Consider the following 21,737-nt stretch of genomic DNA (forward strand, 5'->3'; position numbering starts at 1 on the left):
AAATCACACACTAGTGTAAATGGAGGAGTGAATCAAAAATGGGAAATGGTGCACAAACAGTGTGTTTCGTAATCAAAGTCACGTATTGAGTAGTGTTGGGGAAAAGTGCAACACAATGTGACAAAAGTGTAACGTGACAGTAAATGTGTACAAATGTGTACAAATGACAAAGTGTGTACAGGGATGTGTGTACAAAATGAGATAAAAATCTGTCTCTTCACACTTTCCTGGAGCTTATGAAGGAGCTTACTCCGCCTTTCTCAGCTGATTAACCACTAGGCTGTCTTAAAAATAATCTCTGTCCATACGGAAACAATAGAGGCACCTGCTACCAATGAGGGCCTCATACACTCCACACACAACCAATTGCGTGCCATCAAGAACGTGACGAAAGCGCCGTTTAGGCTTCTAATTGGCAAACATCCCTACTTTGCTCCTCCCACATTATATCACACCCACAGTTCAAGGACAAGAGGAACTTTCTGTGTAATTTGCGAGAAAACCAGTTGGTGTCTTATCAGTTGAGAAGGCAAAAGTGACCAGCTTGGTTTTACCCTTACAGGCAGCAAAACTGATAAGAAAAAGATTTTATGTAATTGATGGCTCGCTTCTCTCCCCTTTCATTATCACCTTATCCTCTATTTCACTCATTCGCTACTGGGGTAACTACGCCAGTAACAATATATATATATATATATATATATATATATATATATATATATAATATGAGCCTCTGTGATACAGTGGTAGAGTGTGTGTTTCTTACACGGGTGAGCGAGGGTTCGCGTCCCGCCAGGGTAATAAACTTTGGGAGTGTTCACCAGGCCACGTACTACATTGGCTGACACAAGGGGTGCTGTGGTTGAATCGGTGTCGTTTACAATAATGTATGCTTGCACCCAGTCGGCTTGCGCGGGCCGATTACACTTGGTTCACAGACTGCACACACATCCAAAGCCACTCCAACACTACAATTACACGTACAAGCACTTCTCACCCTACATACAGTCTCTACCAGACAGCCTAAGCCACTTGGTAAAGATACATTGGCTGTATCGTCCCGACTTCGGTCGGGCTAGGCCGGTCCTGCAGTGGATGATACTCAAACGGCTTATTATATATATATATATATATATATATATATATATATATATATATATATATATATATATATATATATATAATATCCGCAATAGATCTTCCTCTTGAGAGCCCTAGTCTCTCCAGGAATAGTAGCACCAACGTTGTGATGTACAGCATCTTTATTAATCCAAACGTTTCGGAGACACAATCTCCATCATCATTGGATCTAAAAGTTTAAAAGACAACAATCATCGATCAATGTCAGGAGAAATATAAAACCTGTATACAAAACATGAACTTACATAAAAAAGAAGAAAAAATAAAAAGAGGGAAGCGATATAAAAGGGGGTAAAATATAAAAGTAGCATGTTTAATCCTTGCAAAATCAGAAAATCAGGACAAAGGCTAACTATGCTAAACATATATATATATATATATATATATATATATATATATATATATATATATATATATATATATATATATAGATAGATAGATAGAGAGAGAGAGAGAGAGAGAGAGAGTATAAATATAAAGAAACGTTTGGATTAATAAAGATGCTGTACATCACAACGTTAGTACTACTTTCCCTGGCACAACTATATATATATATATATATATATATATATATATATATAACATCCAAGTGTTAGGCTTGTCAGACGTTAGCAGACAACGGGAGGGCAGGGAACATGAACTGTTGATCACATTCATTTGTGCTGCCGGGCTTGCCAACAAGGTACTGTAGGCCTGAAAATGCCCTTCTTTTTTCATTTTTTTCGTCTTTACATTAAACATAAATATAGCCTTGCTGATTTGGCATTATTTTGAGGATATTCAAGGAAATTCGGCTTTTATTCTAGGTTGCCGATAATTTTGCAATATATAAAAGTAAATTCAGCGAGTTGGTAAGTCAGTGCCCTTCCACGTCATTTGCTGCATTGATAGATTGATAACTTGTACTAACTTTTATATCGTATTATGCCAGCTAAGGTTTTCTTAGTCATATTTCAGCCAGCAAAGCCTTTGGTTGGTATGATAATGTCTTGTTTTACCACAATAATGTTCTTTGTAAGCATAATCTGTTACAAACCTTTGGCATCGTAAGTGTAATCGATTCCAACGCATAATAGGTGAAATCATAATCGCAATTGTAATAATAGTATTACTAATTATGTGTAATCATAATCGCTTCCATGGGTGATGAAATCATTACATGTTTGCTTCGAAGTATCTCCTCCATACCATTTCAGTTACGTTCATATTATGATGAAGTTATTTACAGTATATACAAATAATATTGGTAGTCATCCATTCAGTACGGTGACTTTTTCATATTTACTGTAATCATACTACCACCAGACGATCTTATTCAACAGATAACTTCAACTTTATTATAGAACGAAGCTGATTAAGGCCATGTCTACCACCGTCTGCTTGAAAAGTCTTGCTAAACTGAATAAAATAACATAGGATTAGCAAGAATAGAATGGGACGTTTTTGTAATGAAGATATAAACAGTACAAAAAAATAAAATTGGACGTAATGTGCAAATTACCCTAAATTGTTAAAACGCTTCCGGCAAGAATACACTGACAAGACTCGTCACTAATTGAACCGTTCCTGGAGTAATTTTTCCTGTGCAAGTCAGAGAAAAATGTAAACAGGATATACACTAATGGATATATTGTACTCTCGTTTCTGTAAAATTCGAACAGTTTCATAACAATCATGCAAGCGAAGTGAGTAAAGCAGTATGTATAAGTTTTGCGGGTTTGCCCACCATACCTTGATGAAATACTGAGTGTCTTTCTGCCTATCCGTCTGTCTGTTTACCATCAAACAAATCCTGGCGGGACGGACTGGAATGAAAGTTGGAATGCAAATAGATTTCGAGAATCGACTGTCAACAATGGATATGCCCTCCTCGCCGCAGCCCTCTCTCTCTCTCTCTCTCTCTCTCTCTCTCTCTCACATATATATATAGCATATATCAAAAATTGTGTGTGTGTGTGTGTGTGTGTGTGTGTGTGTGTGTGTGTGCGCGCTTCACACAAGACGTCACCAGCAGATCAAGATGGGAAGTGAGGATGCTGAAGCTCCTCGTCAGTGGTCCTCATCCAATATTACTAAGCAGACAACACACATCACAGGACAATCGGCACACAAAGTACATTCAGTACAACACCCAACACAAAGGCAGAGTACATTCCGTACAGCACCCAACTCATAAAAAAAGTACATTCAGTACGATACTCATCAGAGACAAAATCCATTGTCAACGCAACACTCAGTACAACGCTTAACACAGACAAAAGCATTCAGCACAAAATTCAGCACAGAAAAAAGTGCCTTAAACATAACACTCAGCACTTAGAATGAGTACATTAGGTACAACACTTAGCATGCAGACAAATTACACGTAGCGCAACTCAGCACACTGACAAAACGCTTTGAGCTCAAAACAAACTACTTCAGCAACACACACACACACACACACACACACACACACACACACACACACACACACAACACTTATCACAGAACACACAACACACTTCACGCAGTCAACACATAAATTGCTTATAGCACGCAGGGACACACCATTTTTCTCCTCCCCTTTTCTTCTTTTCCCTCCTCTTTCCCCTCTCTTTCTCCTGCCACCACCACCTCCTCCTCCTCCTTCTCCTCCATTGTTCATTTCACCCCCCGCACCCACTTCCCCACATTCCCCCCCCCCCCACAGTATTACTGTCATAGGACGGACATATATTTTCCTATTCATTACGGACTTAAATTCGTAAAGAACGTTTGGAAACGCCCCCACATAAACAACAGCAACAAAGAAGAGCGGTGAATTTACACGTGAACAGAATAAGAGGAGAAAAGTAAGACCAATACGAAATTTAGAAACTAGTCACGAGGAACTGTCAGACCCATATTACCCCCATCGAGATATAGGGATTCGAGCTAGATTATCCAAAAAATTTATATGTAAGAAGCCGACCTAACTGCTTGGCAGCCTTCTCCAAGATGGAAAATTTAGTTTTCTTGGCAGATTCGACCCGGAAGAACTTCGTGACGCAAGGCTTTCTGCCAGTGAGACTTCCCCTTTCACTATGGTAGATTCTTGTGATGTACTCTCTCTCTCTCTCTCTCTAATCACTAACCATACCTTTGTAACGGTGGAGAAATGAACTCATGTTCACACACACACACACACACACACACACACACACACACACACACACACACACACACACACACACACACACACACACACACACACACATATTATTTATATAATGTATATTATATACATAATGAAGCCTCTGTGGTACAGTGGTAAAATGTGTGTTTTCGTACACTGAAAAACGAGGGTTCGCGCCTCGCCAGGGTAATAAACTTTGGGAGCGTTCTTCATGCCAAGTACTGCATTGGCGGACACAAGGGGTGCTGTGGTTGAACCAGTGTCGCATACTGTAAAGTATGTTTGCACCCAGTCGGCTTGTGCGGGCCGATTACACTTGGTTCACAGACTACACACACATCCAAATCCACTACAACACTACAATTACGCTTACAAACACTTCTCACCTTACATACAGTCTCTACCAGACAGCCTAAGCCACTTGGTAGAGATACATTGGCTGTATCGTCCCCATTTCGGTCGAGATAGGCCGGTCCAGCAGTGGACACTCAAACGGCTGATGGGATGAGATATGCGTAACATACATTATTGATATATGTATTATATATGACGTTGTTGGAAGGACACAAGTCAAGAGTGAGAGCAGTGGAAATGAGTTATTTAAGAGGAGCCTGTGGAGTCACATGGAGAGACAGGCTGACGAATGAGGATATAAAGGAACATTGTGGTGTGGATGTGGATGTGATAGGAAGCGTTATGAGGAACACACTGAGGTGGTTTGGCCATGTGGAGAGGATGGAGGGTGAGAGACTGACGAAGAGAGTGTATGTGAGTGAGGTGGAGGGGGGAAGAGGGAGGGGGAGGCCGAGGATGAGATGGAGGGATGGGGTGGAGAGGTATATGAGAGAGGGGGGTGTGAGTTGGGAGCAGGGCAGTGAAATGGCGGGGGACAGGGCTACGTGGAGGGGATTTGTTTGTGGCCACCCCAAACGGGATTGAGGCGTCTGGCAATAGTTAGAGATAGATATATTTATAAAATATATATAATTTTTATATAATATATACCGGTATTGTATAATATATATTATATATGTTTATGTAATATATATTATATATATATATATATATATATATATATATATATATATATATATATATATATATATATATATGTGTGTGTGTGTGTGTGTGTGTGTGTGTGTACAAGAACTGATTCATTATGAAAGATAGTAAAGTTACACCAGATCCATGTGCTTTGTTGGATGACTTATGGATAGTAATAGATGTTGCATGCGTGTTTTTTTCTCCAAAATTTTCAGCATTTTGCTGAAAAGAGCCAAAAAGTATCAGATTGGCCACAAATATTAAGTTACGTGTGTAGCCCGCCATGCTTTGGTGTGAGGGTCCAAAGCCCCTAAACTGATAATATACACATTCCGAGCTAAGATGGATGTTTTCAAAATGCACATTATTTTTATTTTATAGTCGGCAAATGGGGGAGAACTTTTTCTGTTTTCTAAAACAACAACTTTAGAAACTTGTTCGGTCGAGCACATTCTTCCCGTTCTTGTGACCTAATTTTTCTTTTACCCCCCCCTCTCCAACAACACACCCAAATGCCACCCTGCTCTGCCCACCCCACCTAGCAGTACCCCACCCCATACCCCTTCCTCATTCACTCCACGCGCCCCACATCTGCCTCCATACTTCTTCCCCTCTCTGTATCTCTTCCACCACACCCCTTCCCATCCCCACCTCACATCACATCACCCCACAGCAAACCATAATCCTCCCTCCCCCCCTCCGCTCCCGAGTCCGACAGTGCAGTGGTAAAAACTTTGATTGCCAAATACTGTGAATGCATAATTTATCAGTTTTATATGCCATTATAAAGCCATCACCTGATTAAGAAAAAAGGAACGAGAACTGAGACAAAGAAAAAGTCTTTGGCAAGAATAATGAAAAAAAAAATGGTGTTTACCACCGCCATTAGATAAATAAAAGAGCGTCCAAAAACGAAGATAACTCATGATGAAGTTAAATGAAGAAAACATTGTTTCAGACACAGACAAAAATGAAAATAATACGAAAAATTACTGAGCCTCATGACAGAATGAAGATAATCATAATGACACAAAAGTAAAATGATTGGCTGAAACATCTCCAAGGGTATAATGGAAAAATTTATAATCGGACCTGCAAGTTAATCAATCTGTGAAATTAATCAGTCCATTTGAAGGGAAAGAGTCATCAGCGACCTTATTCCGCAGTCATTTATGGATGGTAATTACGTGACAGGATTTTGGGTAAGAGCTGGAGGAAAGGTAGGTAGGGGGGGAAGAGAAAGGGCGGTACTAGTAGGACTGAATTTTAAGAAGCAGTGGGGAGGAAAGATGAGAGGACGTAGGGATTAGAACAAAAATGAGTAGAATAGGAGAAAAAGAAGTGAGAAGGTAAAGAAGGAAAGGCACTGACTGAACAGAAGGGACCAGGGAGTATGGGAGGGGTAATAAGAAAAGCATGAGCATCATAAAGTACTTTGGAGTAATGCATGACCGTGAATGAATAGGGTTGAAGGAGTGAGAAAACTGCGAGAGGAGGGAATGAAGAAACTACTGACAGAAACGGGAATACCACAACGAGTAAAGTGTGCATTATGAGAGGGTGATGATCTAGCGAGCGCCATGTTATCACAATTTCCCTCGGATATATAAATACTACAACCTCTGCTGCAATCTGCCTTGTCGAGCTTGAAACGATAAAGACTTGGTTATTGATGAAATGATTAAAGCCAGAAATGGGGTGTTTTTTCCTTGGTGATTTCACCATCAAAACATAGCAAAAACGTTAATGTAAAATTACACTACTCGACAAATCTCAACTTAGTTTTTCTAGTTCAGAAATGAGAATGGGTGACTTGGGTTAAACTGGCGCTGCTGATTACAGATATGTTTTTACTTTTTCTCTGTCACGCACAGATTTTCTGAAATTTAGCCATGATATTTTTCTTCCACTAGTCAGAAGTCAAAATGCTCCTACCGTCTGGTTATGCCGAGAATATTTTTTTAATCGAGAAATATTGAATGGGATGTAAAAGTAATATGCAGAAACTATATCAAAGTATTGTTCCACTGCTGAGTGAAAATTTCGCCGTGAATACAGGTGCTTATAGTACAGTTTATGATGATTTTTTTTTTTTTTTGTGCTTTACTTTGTTTTTTTGTGTCAGCATCTAACAGTAGTCCGCGCCATCATACCAGCGCCAATTCTACCTTGGTATATCTGTTCCATTCCCGCAATATCCCGGTGAAAACTATCACCATGTTCGTCACTAACATCACCTAAGTTTGTTGGAAAAAAGCTGAGATGTGAGTAAAGAAAATGGATTTTAAGGGAAATGTGGTGTCCAAATTAATGGTACGCAACCAGAAGTTCCTCAACGATTTCCACGTAATCTTCACTGTGATGGCAGCCAAGAAAACCAGCACAAATATTCTTAAGAGACTTCCAAGCCCCAAGTTCGTCTGCTTCGAGGGGTTGCATCAAACCGACTTTCATCAGGCTACGAATTTGTTGGCCAACATAATGCCTTCCTTCAATTTGGCGTCGCCAATCTTAGGGAAAGCTTTCTTCATGTGTGCAAAGCCTGCACCTGTCTTATCCAAGGCTTTGGAGAAGTTTTTCATCAAGCCTAACTTGATGTGAAAAGGCAGAAGTATGACATCTGCTTGGATGAGTAGTTCGTTCTGTACCTTGTGTACACCATCCTCGTAGGAACTTTGGGGAGGCCACTCACGCAGGATGTAGTGCTGCTGCAGAACATGGGTGTCCCAAAAACACAGGAAGCAACAGTATTTCGTGAAACCTCTTTGTAGTCCAAGCTGCATGGCAACCACTTTCAAATCGCTGCAGATTTTCCATCAAAATTCGTCATACTCAGTCAAAATGAGTTTTTGCATCAGTTAGTACGTTGCCTTCATTTCGGGAGCTAAAACAAGTGGTATACTAGGTAACATGTTCCCATTGTGGAGAAGAGCCTTTAGACCTGATTTCTTGGAGTCAGTAAAAAGTCGCCATTTGTCAGGATCATGAATCCTTCCCAAAGCTTTACCGTTGTTCACCGCTTCCGCCAATATCGATGAATGTAGCTGAGGGGTTTGATTAGATGGAGCGATTGTAGGTGTATCGTAGATTAGACTTCCCCTGTAACACCAGTGGAGTGTAACGTAGGCTGCTGCTAGTAAAATTGTGCGTCGTCAAGTAGAGTGAATAGGTAGGTTTCTCTCTTTCTCACCTTCCCCCTCTGTGTACCGTAAGCGAGGTAAGTTGAAGAGCACTCTTCGGTTATGGAATTTATTGTTCACAGTTATGTTATATCGAAATGTGATTGACGCCGTAACAGCATGACGGTAAACCTCCTTGCTGACCCTATCTCCCGCCTTCTCCCCTCGATCGTACTCTCGAGCTCTTTCTTCCTATGCCTTCCAAAATCTGAGAATATATACGGCTCGGTGGGGATATAGTATCTGGTAGATTTCCATGATTAGTTTCCATGACGTCAGGTAACTGGCTCAGTCTGGTTAACCTGCCCGTATCATGAAATTCTTGTATCATCTGGACTAAAAGAGATTGAGATACATCATGTATTAAGACATTCTTGATGGTCAGGGACAACAGGATTGTGGAAATACATCATGTGGATTGACATTCCTAGTGAGAAGCTGTGTATGTCTCCAGCAGACACTACATACTACACATTGCCATATGAGATAATATACAGTATACTAGTGCCTATAATGCCAACACAGGTTCCTTGCCTAGTCTCCGGTTCTCCTGGAGTAGTTGGTAGACTCTGAGGCTGGGATAATAACAACTAGTTAAGTATTTTTATTGTGAAGCCACAATAAGGGAGCTTTGTTATGTGGTAAAGTATGTAAAATATAAACAAGATCTGAAGACCCGAAGGTAACTACTTGTGTAACATCAACGAGGAATCTGACAAAGGTGTTGATGAACGCATGTGACTGTGAGTGTTTCTTACAGTGACCTTGACCCCACTGGCGAGATCATTTTTTTTTTCTATCAGCAGTGGCCCATGCCAGGACATAACCTGGGCCCTTCAGATTCATTGTGCAGTCTCTGGTTCTCCTGGAATCGTTGCGAGACTCTGAGGCGAGAACAGTAATAACTAGAACTCTGTAACTGTCCTTTAGACAGTCACTAGTCTCCATCTACCGTTTCTCTGTGAGCTTGACCCAGTTGGGGATATTTGGATTTTTTTTCTATCAGCAGTGGTCCATGCCAAGACACACAGCCTAGGTCCTTTAGAAACCTCGTGCAGTCTCCGGTTCTCCTGGAATCGTCCGTAGTCACTGAGGCTGGAATAATAATAAATTGAGTAGTTTTATCGTGTAGCCACAAAAAGTAAGTCTGAGTGTGTGGTAAGGTCTGTGTAATATAAACAAGATCTGAAGGCCCTAAGGTAACTTTTGTGTAGCTTTAAAAAGGGATCTGACAAAGGTGTCGAAGAATTCATGTGTCTGCTACTGCTTCTTAAAATGACCTTGACCCTATTGGGCAGATTTGGATTTTTTTTTCTGTCTGGAATGGCCCACGCCAGGACACAAGTGTGCGCCCTTCAGGGTCCTTGCGCAGTCTCCAGTTCTCCTGAAGTCGTTACGAGACTCTGAGCTGAGAATAATAATAATAATATCAGCAAAAACAGTCTCCACCTCCGTAGTAGGCAGAGACTAATACCAGTACGGTACGAAGGTGGAGACTAATAATTACTTAATTTTGTTGGGTAACCACAACAGGGAAGCTTTGTGATGTGGTAAGGTATGTTTAATATAAACAGGATCTAAAGACGCGAAGGCTGCTGCTTCTGTAACATCAACAAGGGATCTGACAAGCGTGTCGAAGAACGCATGTGTCTGCTACTGTTCCTTACAATAACCTTGACCCCATTAGGGAGATTCGGATTTTTAAAAATCAGCAATGGCCCATGCCAGGACACATAACCTGGGCACTTCAGATTCCTTGCGCAGTCTCCGTTTCTCCTGAAATCGTTGCGAGAGACTGATGCGAGGATAATAATACCGGTAATGATACCAGCGAAAACAATAGTCCCCACCTACGTAGGAGATGGAGACTAATAATAATTCCAGTGAAACCAATAGTCTCCACCTACATAGGAGATGGAGACTAATAATTCCAGTGAAACCAATAGTCTCCACCTACGTAGTAGGTGGAGACTAATCATACCAGGAATAACAATACTCGCCACCTACGCACTCTAGCCCTCTCACCTCTCCACACCAGTCATTCACTCCCACTGTAGCATCCACCTCACCACTCCGTCACCATAATTATTTCATTCACCTCACCATGACTTAAGTTTTCTCCATCTTTCGTCAGCCAAATATAAGCCCCTGTACCCTCTTCTTACCTCCTCCAACCCCACCAATGTTCCCAAAGACGTATTCAATACATCACTTTGTACTCTATAACTACCGTGGCTGGTGGTAACATGGCTCACTCCTTACTCCTGAAAATATAGAATCATTGATTTTGATCATCTCGATTCTAATTCTACCTAAAGGTGGAGTGAAGTCCAGAAACAAAGGGGAAACATAAAAATAGGAGTATTATCACACAGCCTGTCCAGTAAAATGTGCCACACAGTCATTCACACATCAGTAATAAATGCAAAAATAAAACTCATACATACATCATTTGTTGAGTGAATAGCGAATATATTACGCTTTCACTGTTTTGAGGCCGTATCTTCATTGCCTGAGGAGGCCGTCTAACACATTTTCCTTACCGGTGCCTATTTATTTCAACATTTCGTATAATTAATTTATGAGGTCTTCTAGCATCTCTGCTTTACTACTTTCTGTCCGCATGCGGTATGATAATAGTGTCATTTTCTTATTGTTCTTTAGATTTTAGACGATGATGATGGTAATAATACTCGTTTGTGAGCAACTAACGAGAAAGCATCAGCATGTAATTTGCAAAGTAACTCGCTTAGGAAGAGGTGTTAGGAAGAGTGATACCTTTGAATTTTAGCCACGAGTATGTGGAGTAACTAACTAAATGGATTAACACAAGCAGAAATTGTGATGCCAAGTACATGGAAATATTGACATTCATCTATGGTTCACCTGCAGTGTTATAACTTTAAGAGTGTTCTTTATCTTATTCCACGGACGACCCCCTGCCGCCCCCGAAAATAAAGTTAGTGTTTTGTATTTCTCATAATGACTAACAAAGCTCCGACTGGTTTTGTATCTAAGAGTCAGTGTCAGATATTCAACCGTTAAAATATACTCAATCGTTATTGGAACTTTTTTCGTTCTGACCATTCATAAGGAAGCTCTAAATTTTTCGTCGTTATAACATCATATTTATAAGAAGTGATGAGGATGGAACAAATCATAATCACTATACAACACGGCCATCAAATTCCCATTATGATTACAATAGAAAACAGGAACCAAAGGCTAAAAAAACACAAAACTTGTCCAGAGAAAGTCATACAAGAGAGTTTCAAAAATCAGAGTATTTTATTTCGAGATCCCTGGACACGCTGAGTTTATATTACTACAGATCATGATCAAAGGGAAAGGCAGACGGAGGAAGACTTTCTCTGAATTTCCTGAATTTACTAGTTGTGTACACAAAGGATTTACTCGTAGCATATCGGATAGCTCTTCCATTACAGGTCTCAGCAGAAAAAGGTGTGTGTGTGTGTGTGTGTGTGTGTGTGTGTGTGTGTGTGTGTGTGTGTGTGTGTGTGTGTGTGTGTGTGTGTGTGTGTGTGAACGAGTACAGTTTGTCCCTAAGAATAAGGGTAATAAGGAAGGCATGCAATCAGAGTTAAGCAATGTATCCATGGTAGCAGCGATAGTTCAGTGACAGCAGGGTAACGATGTAGGGAACAGAGAGGGACTGAAGGGACGCTGTGTGAGGAGAGAACTGAGACGAAAAGCCATTGTTTACAGTCTGTTTAGGGATGCAGCATGTGTGGTAAGACCCCCACACATTACAGGAGTACTACACACACGACCGAATAAGGTTCCTGTAATGAGTCGGCAAAAGTACAGGACAGAAGAAAGCACTGAGCCAGTTTGACACATCTGCCAGTAAAATAAATAAATAATTAAGACCACGAGCGATATATACTTCAAGGATTAAGAGATGGATTAAGAACTACTGTTCGTCTTAATTTGGTAAGGAACATATACTCGTATTCCATGGGACAACAAAGAAGCAGAGAAACAGCGACTTTCACTACCTCTAATACCGCAAGTAAAAGCAACATCCATCCATTAAAACGCGACGTGGACAACACCTTGAAACGTACCATAACACCACATACTTGCGATACGAGGACGCCTGTTTTTCTTTTCATGTTTGCAATCCCAGGATATTTTAATCATGTCTGGAAAGACCTCCCTTACTGAAGTGGTGATGGAAGGCTTTAGCCAACTCCAGTTGGAAATGTCTTGCCTAAGCCGAAAAGAAATTCTGATATAAAAATTTTGTTATCATAGTTTAGGGCCTGCTACAAAATTATCAGATTTGGTGCCACGTTAAAGTGTGGACTCGCTTTAGTCTCTTCACAGTGGCGTTAAAATTATCTTTGACAGACAGATTAATTCAGCTTATGGAAGTCCTACTTTAATGGGGAATATGTGTCTATATATCCAGACGTCGGACTTTAATATTTTGTGTATATTACTACTAAAAAAATATATTCCGGTTAAGGAAGTCGCTATTCCTCAGCGGGTCGAATTACTCCCTGGACCCAGAGTAATTTATTTCAGATTTTTTTGTTGAATAAAGTACAGTATCTCCACGCAAATATACACGAGTACACACATGAAGCAGACTGGGCGAGGTGCTATATAATTTCAGGAACAGAAATACCTTACACATCGAGCTGAATGACCATGATGACTGCACTGTGGCAGGTTATTAGCAGCAGTGGTGATAACGAGCGTTCACATTGTTAGTGGTGCCTCATACATAACACAGCCATAACACATATACATTACTTGATGAGGTTTGGGAAAACACATATCTCACACACACACACACACACACACACACACACACACACACACACACACACACACACACACACACACACACACACACACACACACACACACACACACACACACACACACACACACGCACGCGCGCGAAGAAAAGGTGTTCTTTTTGTTGCTCTACCCCGATTAATCTGGCCGAGCGGCCCCATCAACCACAAACAAGTAGCCCCTTTCCTATGGCAGATAGCGGCCCGCCAGGATTGAAACAGGGCCATTACACATGGCGAGGTGCATGAAAAAGAGGAGTCATAGTCCTGAAGAGGATGAACTGTGTGTAGGAGATAATTCTGTATGAGTAGTAGTCTCAACAAGGACTTCGCCTATTGTAATTGATTTCCCCTCCTGGAAGCAATGTACTGTAGAAGACCAGCTACCTGGCCTTGGCCCCACGTCATCCCCGTGGGAGCACCTCCACGAACGATGGTAACCATCCACCTACTACCTGAAGACGGTTAATGGGGGGAGGGTAAGAAAGGAAGGGAACAGATGCAATGAGAAATTACAAAGATCGATTTATTTGTCAAAGTAGTTCAACTGGCATTTGTGGAGTAACTTGTTTTGACAGTTCTCTCTTCTTTTCCTGTATGTTCTTTATGCATAATGCTTAACTGCTGTATGTCACTCTTGGAAATACCTTACTACCAGTCATTACTTTCTGTACTTCTGCCTTGCATTGTTATCTCCCGCCTTTACAAGTTGGAGCGATAATGTGTTTGCCTGCCTATGTGTGTGTGTGTGTGTGTGTGTGTGTGTGTGTATGTGTGTGTGTGTGTGTGTGTGTGTGTGTGTGTGTGTGTGTGTGTGTGTGTGTGTGTGTGCCCATTTTATCTCATGAACTGCTTGAGCTGTCAGCATGAAACATTCCGGCTAAGATATGGCCAGAATCTTGGACGAGTTCGAATATGGGCGCATGGAGTCAAGGACAAGGTCGCCAAATTGGCTGCCAAAGGTCAGTTAGTTTTTATCGGCCGCCTTTAGCACCATTATATCTCACAAACGTCTCGAGCAATCAACATGAAACCTTCAGAGTATTAAGATATGGCCAAAATCTTGGACTTGGCCAGCAGCATATTCTGGCGGAGATTAGCTTTCATTATTATTACTATTATCGTTATTATTATTATTATTATTATTATTATTATTATTATTATTATTATTATTGGGATTATTATTTTTATTTATATTATTATTGGGATTATTATTTTTATTATTATTATTATGATTAATATTATTATTATTATTTTATTAAGTGGTAGGTGGTGGCGACCATCATCCACTCACTTGATGTAATGCTGCCTACTCCTTCCGTAGCCTTATCATTCTTTTTCTGTGCCTGCCCTCCTCTCTTCCTATTTCTCCCATCTTTTCTGTCACTTCTTATAACTCTTCTTTCCTTTTCAGGTGGCTTTACATTGAGTGACAAGCCTAATGGTTTCCTGTAAGCCAAGAAGCCATTTACAACGCTGGGTGGTTACCATATAACCAAACCACACGTGTTCCCAACGTGTCCAGAAGTGGGTTGGTGGTGGGTTAGTGCCCCTCCCCGTAAAACAAAAAACTCAGTCAAATGGCCTCCACTCACGGGATTATGGCGTCTGGCAATAGATAGATAGATAGATTATTATTATTATTGGTGTTATTATTATTATTATTATTATTATTATTATTATTATCATTATTATTAATTATTATTATTATTAAATGTTATAGCTTGTTTATTTTCTTCTTGCACGGTATTTATTTTTTTTACAAACACAGCTCCCATGAGTCCTTTTTTTTCACATATGTTATCACTCCATTAATAAAAACTTACACATTAAACAGCCATGGTGACACTGCAGTCTGTTTCAATTCAGAATTCAAGCTAAGGCTTTCACCTGAATCTCTATCCACCCTCACGGCCAGCTAAGGCTCTCACCTGAATCTCTATCCACCCTCACGGCCAGCTAAGGCTCTCACCTGAATCTCTATCCACCCTCACGGCTCCTTTTGTCCATTGCACACAGTCTAGTTGCCGCCGAACAATATACTTGTACCTCCACTTTGTATCCTTTTTGCCCAATATTCTCGTGGGTTACGTAATTTCCAAACACCTTTACTTAAGCGATTATTAGTATTAATTTTTTTGCATGTTGCACCTTGCACTCTTCCTCTGTGTTATTTAAATCATTTTTATATCACCAGAACGGTATTAGCCAGCCATATTCAAAAATAAATTACCAAGGAATAGGTGTCAGGCAGCTTCCTTAACCGACGAGAATACGATCCTTTGTATCTGCTCCTTTGCTTCCCGATCTATTCTGTCATTATTCCTTCTGCACATCAATTAATTAATTGAAGTGTGTGGCCCATTCTTTTGCACAGAGGCCGACTGTTAGGCCTCATCGAACGGACTGTCTTGTCGATACCCATGGTTATATGCACTAAAAATTTGTAACCAACAGATCCCTTACCATACCATAACCCTGTTTATATTCTAGTGTCTGTAAGTATTATAACTCAAATAATTCTCTTCATAAACCTCCCTCCTACTACACTTGCACTCTCTTTTTGCCTGGTAGGTTCTTCCAGCCCTGGGACATTCTCTTATGTGTAATAAGGTTATCTACTTTAGTCCCATTTCCAGTCTTTCACTGACTTCCCTTCCACAACATTTCTACAGTTGCACCTTTTTTTCCCGACTTCTCTTTTGTCATTTTTTTTCCTAACTGCAGATCACATTTCATCCCTGCTGGTCCAGCTGAAACTGTTCCAATTGTGCCGAGTCTGATATCATAGCATTTATTTCGCTCGCCATATGCAGCAAATGGGTGTAGTGTTTTCCATCTCTTCAATAACCTTCCTCACTCCTTTCTGCTGACACATTTACCCATTCCCTGCCTTCCTTTGCTGCTTTCACTTCCACATTTAGTTATTTTCACTTCTTTTTAAAAGTATCTAATTGTCTTGCCACTTCCTCCTTAGCTGCAACCCAGGCTTCTCACCTTCCCTCTGTCATGTCCCTATTTCCATTCTTCCTTTTTCATCCTTCTTACATCTTACACGTCTTTCTATCTCTCCCTTCTCCCTTCATTGTACTCCCTAGTTTTCACCCGCATGTTTTCTGCCACGTTCCTCATTCCACCCAGTTACAAGACGAATATTGGGTAGAATATTTATTTTCTTTTTTGGTCGTGTGGGTAGGAAATGTTTTTATCTGCCTATTTGTTGGGGGTCAGCTCCAAATCATTGACCTACAATTCTCATTTCCTTAGGTTGGTAACTGTTGACCATATCTAGATCGGGTCTGAATATGGCCAGAGTCAAAAGTCAAGGTCAGTGAAATGGAAATTCTACCCCAAACGAGTGATTGTCGCCTGTCTCGAGAGTTTTCTTGTTGTCTCTCGAACTTCACTGTCTCTCCTTCGTATACCACACACCACCTAGTTCCTCCCACAGTCTGCCGTCTCTAATATTCTCCATACTTCGTCCAGTCTTTAACACCGTCTGCATCATACCTACCTAACCTCTCAGTAGCTGTATGTCCATAAATCTGTCAGAAGTCTAAAATCAATGATCCTAAACACAACCTGGGACCGCACAATGGTCACCCCCAAGCATGGATCAATGGACTCGGTTGTGAAGGCTGTGATCTAATGACACCTCGTTTTTCTCATTCATTTTTTATGGCGGTGTGTGTGTGTGTGTGTGTGTGTGTGGGTGGGTGTGGGTGTGTGTGGAGAGAGAGAGAGAGAGAGAGAGAGAGAGACGGGGGGAGGGGTGTTGATCAAAGTAATGGTCCCCAGAGTAATATTAGGAAGCAGGAGCTGATTTCTTCCAACTGTGCGGAATGATCCAGGAAGAGGGAGGGGTGGGGGTGAGAATGGAAGGGGAGAGGGAGGATGGAGGACGGAAGGGAGGGAGGAGGGCATGGAATTGGGGAAGGAGGAATAAAAAAAAAAAAAAAAAGGCGCGTAAAAAGAGTGGAAAGAGGGCAGAGGAAAGGAGGAGGAAGAAAGGAAGGACGGAAGAAAAGAAGGAAAGGGGGAATGGATTAGGAGTAGATTGAGGGAAAAGATAGGAAGACAGAATGTGTGAATAGGGAAGAAGGAAGGAAGTGAAGGAAGCCAAAGAGAAAAATGAGAGAATGGAGAAATAAAGAAAGGGAGAAGAGAGAAGAAGGCAGGTGACGGAAGAAAAAAAAAGAATGGAAGGAAGACAAGGCAACGATGGACACAATTAAGGAGAAAAGAAGGAAGAAGTAAATCCGAGAAGAAGCAAGGAAGGAGACACGAGGAATAAAGGAGTTCAAATAAGGGTGCAGGCAAGAAGGAAGGAGGCAGAAAGAAACGAAGGAAGTAAGTAAGGAGAAGTTAATAAATAAAGGAAGGAGAAAGGGGGGAGGACGAACATGAAAGAGGAAGGCGAGTTGGAGGAAAAAAAAGTGATAAGGAGAACTAGAAAGAAAAGAGGAGAGGAAAGAGGGAGGTGAATGAAGGAAGATAGAGAAGAGGGTGGATGAGAAAAGGGAGGGGGGCTAAAAAAAAAAGAAAGGGTTAAGAAGGGAGGGAAAAGAGGAGGAGGAGGAGGAGGAATATAAAGGAAAGCAAACAACAACAGACCTTATGGTTCTCTCGAGGCTGCTTGTTACAAAGTAGACAGTGACTACAAGATCTAATCCTACATGCTGAAGGATAAGGATAGTAAAGCAAGAAGGCTCCCCCCGCCTCCAAACCCTCCAGGAAAAAAAGAGAAGAACCACCATGCAGCATGGAAAAACTGACATGGAAATTTCATAGGAAAGATTGAAAAAGAGAAGTTATATTCTGTAATACTTACATAAGCTACCAATTTGAAATAACCTGAAAGAGAAAGCAGTCAAATAAACATATGACTACGGCATGTCGTTATGTACGGGTACGTTGAGTTAACGGGGCTTCTGTAGACATAACGTGGAAATTGCAAAGTACACAGTGAGGATGTTCAGGGGTGGTGGAGGAAGCGACCGATAAGATGGAATGGAGGAGGAAGAGGAAACGACCAATGAGGGGGACGCGAGGAAGAGGAAGAAGAATCCAACGAAAAAATAATATAAGGCAGATGGACATGAAAGGTGAAAACAGAAAAGCAGAGTACTGACGCTGATGGTCGAGGAAGGCGATGCAAGAAGTAGGAGTAAAGTAAGAAAGGAAATGGAGGGTGAGGGAGAAGGATGATGACAGGGGACGGAAGAAAGTAGTAATGTAGGATAACAAGTAGGAGGGAAGGGAAAGTGGGAGTTTAGGGAGGGGGGTATTGGATAGAGAATATGGAAGGGAGGGAGAGGATGAAGGCGAGAGAGGGAACAGAGCGAAAGTGAGAAGAAAGGTGAAGAGACACAGGTAGGACGAGAGGTATTTTTTAACTGTTCTTGATGTATCCACACAATACAGCATAGGAATGGCCTCCCATCATCTGATGGTTAAAGAAGTTTTCCCCACGTTGTGAGGGAGACAGTAATGTTACTTTTATGTTATTCTTACTATTGCTCGCAGTTTATCCATATATGAGGACTACGCAAAACTTTGTGATGATGCCCCCTTATAGCTAATTGTGAATGACTTTGGTAATTTGTTAATCTAGGCTCAGATGTCCTCATCATCAGCAGTAAAATGTGGTTCATTATATTTTCATATAACAAGACTCGGCATTGGATACCCAGAAAAAAGATTAACTATGAAAAAATATATTAAACCTAACTTAGGTGCATAGAACATAATGCTAACAAAATACCTTGATTCATAGGTAGGGCACTGGGAGAAAATATCCTCCCGCATTACAGTTCCTTAGAACGCATATGCTAGGACTACTGCAATCATATAAAGTCACCGTATTATAAAAAATAAAAAATAAAATGATGAGACCACTGTAAAGGGTGATTAAAATATTACATAAACCTAGACGTAAACTGTTCCAGTGAATCTGTTTAACTTAATGCGAACTACAAAAGGCCCTAATCCAGCAAATAAAACAAATTTAAATTAAAAAAAGGGAGGGGAGGATTTGGTAATATGGCAATTGTTTTCTCAGAACTGATCCATATAATTACTTGGTTATCGTCATATTGAGCAAATTTTTTTGCGTTTATATTCTTGTTAAACTTTTCAGGTAAAGGGAAACAAAGTATTTCTTCTTTGGTAAGACTGTAAATAGGACTAATTGCTTTTCAGTGTGGTAGAGCGACATAAAGTGATAAAATCTAAAAAAAAAACCCTTTCGTACAAGTAACCAACTTCCGTTCGTGGGCTAAACACGCTCCGAGCTGATTGATACAAAACTGACAGTGTTTTCTATCATGCATATCACAGGTGACACAAAAATAACTCATCATTATCATGCACCTTTTGTCACTTTTCCCGTACAAATTAGGTTAGTCCGTCTCATTCCCTTTCCTGTAAACTGTCCATGATTTATTTTTCATATACTGCATGACAATCCTTCCATTTTCTTGTCCTTTCGCGTGGCAGGACTGATGAATGAGGGAGGGATGTCTGTTTTCCTATGCTTTCTTAGACTCATAGTAAATACCACAGTCAGTCAACACTACAGGAAACAATTTTCAAGGGACTATCAGGTATTTTACTGTCTCTTTTCCTTTTCACGTCCCCACCATTACCTTAACCCTCCCACACCCTTACGCATAGCTTCACTTTACCCCTCACACTTACCCATACTTTCCCTTTTACCCACAACCATATCCACACTCCTCCCTTACTTCATCCCCACCCCCTAACTAACCCCCACCTGCCACCTCCCAAAACCCCACCCACCCCCACCTCCTCCCTAGCCCCTGCCCTCTCCTACTGTCTCCCAAACCCCGTCCCTCACTACCACCCTCCCCATCCCCTCCATAACCCCCACTCACCACCATCCCCCTCCCTCACCCGACCCGCCTCACCCCTCCATCATCCCTACACACCCACACCCCCTCCCACACCCCTACCCACCCCACTCGTCCCCAGCATCACAGGATACGAAGCTATGGCATCAGTTAGGCCGTGTTTTTGTCGTCCAAGCTGAGGGATTGGATTCGAAGCCATCTTCGGTAAAACCAAGCTGCGCTGTTTTTGTCGGCCAAAGTGATACGAAGCCGGCCCAAGCGCTTGTCATCAAAACCAAGACCGTCTTCGTATCTCACCCAAGCGTGGTCGGGAGCAGTCTTGGTGTAGCTTGGGGAGAGTGAGATTGGCCAACAAGGACACATAAATGATAAATATCCTGAAATTAGCATTATGTACATAAAATTAGGGTGCAGGTGGCTAATATTAACGACCTATAGAGCCAGTTCAGCACAAATAACGGCTACATGTAAGTTGCATATTCGTCAGAAGATCGTCTTCGGCGAACCCCTCTGTTTACTTTGCGATTGGCACGTAATTTTTCGGTTCTACGTATCCTGGACTGTTTTTGCGGACAAAAACCAAGCGCCCCAAGACGCGCTTCGAATCCCAAGCTCCAGCTTGGACGAAAAAAACACGCCTTAAGTAAGGTGCAGCAGCGGGAGTGACGTAGCGTGTCGTGATTGGCCCCCTGTTGGCCGCCGAATTTATGGGTAGTGGCCGCCAGGGGGTGCACTCACTGGCGTACATACCTCACCTGAAATTACCGAGGGGGGAGATTAGCAGTACCTTTACCGTGAGTGAGAGAGAGAGAGAGAGGAGAGAGAGAGAGAGAGAGAGAGAGAGAGAGAGAGAGAGAGAGACAGAGACAGACAGACAGACAGACAGACAGACAGAGACAGATAGACAGAAAGAGAGAGAGAGAGAGGAGCGTTGTATTAGCGGAGTGAAAATACGAGTATTGAGGTTGTGTGTGTGTGTGTGTGAAGTGTACTTTAGGGACGGACTGTATTAAATAAACAGTAATGGCAGTAGGAAGGCGAGAACACAGCTTACGTTGTTCATAATTCAGTGTGTTGATATTTTGTGCCTGGAATGGGAGGGTGGGAAGAGGTGAAAGGAGAGAGGGCGTGAAGATGAGGAAGAAAGAGAGGGGGAAGTAAAAAGAAGAGAGAGAGGGGAAGAAATAGAAGAAAGAAGAGGTGGAAAGGAAAGGAGAGGAGGATGGGGAATGGAGGTGAGGAAGTGCAGGAAGTAGGGGAGGAGAATGGAGATGCGGGAGGGGAGGATAAAGAGAAGGGAGAAGGAGGTAAAGAAAGAAAGAGATCGAGAGGAGAGAAAAGATGCAAAAAGAATGGTGGGGAGTAAGAGAGAGTTTGTTCTCATTTAGCTTGTCTCAAGGAAGGGTAACTATTCCATCTGACTTCATTACCTTCCGTCAAACCTCACTACCCTCCATCTGACCTCACTACCCTCCATCTGACCTCACTACCCTCCATCTAAACCTCACTACCTTTCATC

This window comes from Coenobita brevimanus, chromosome 80 (assembly GCF_032717465.1).
Source record: "Coenobita brevimanus isolate Jiangsu-jjx chromosome 80, ASM3271746v2, whole genome shotgun sequence".
NCBI classification, from domain to species: Eukaryota; Metazoa; Arthropoda; class Malacostraca; order Decapoda; family Coenobitidae; genus Coenobita; species Coenobita brevimanus.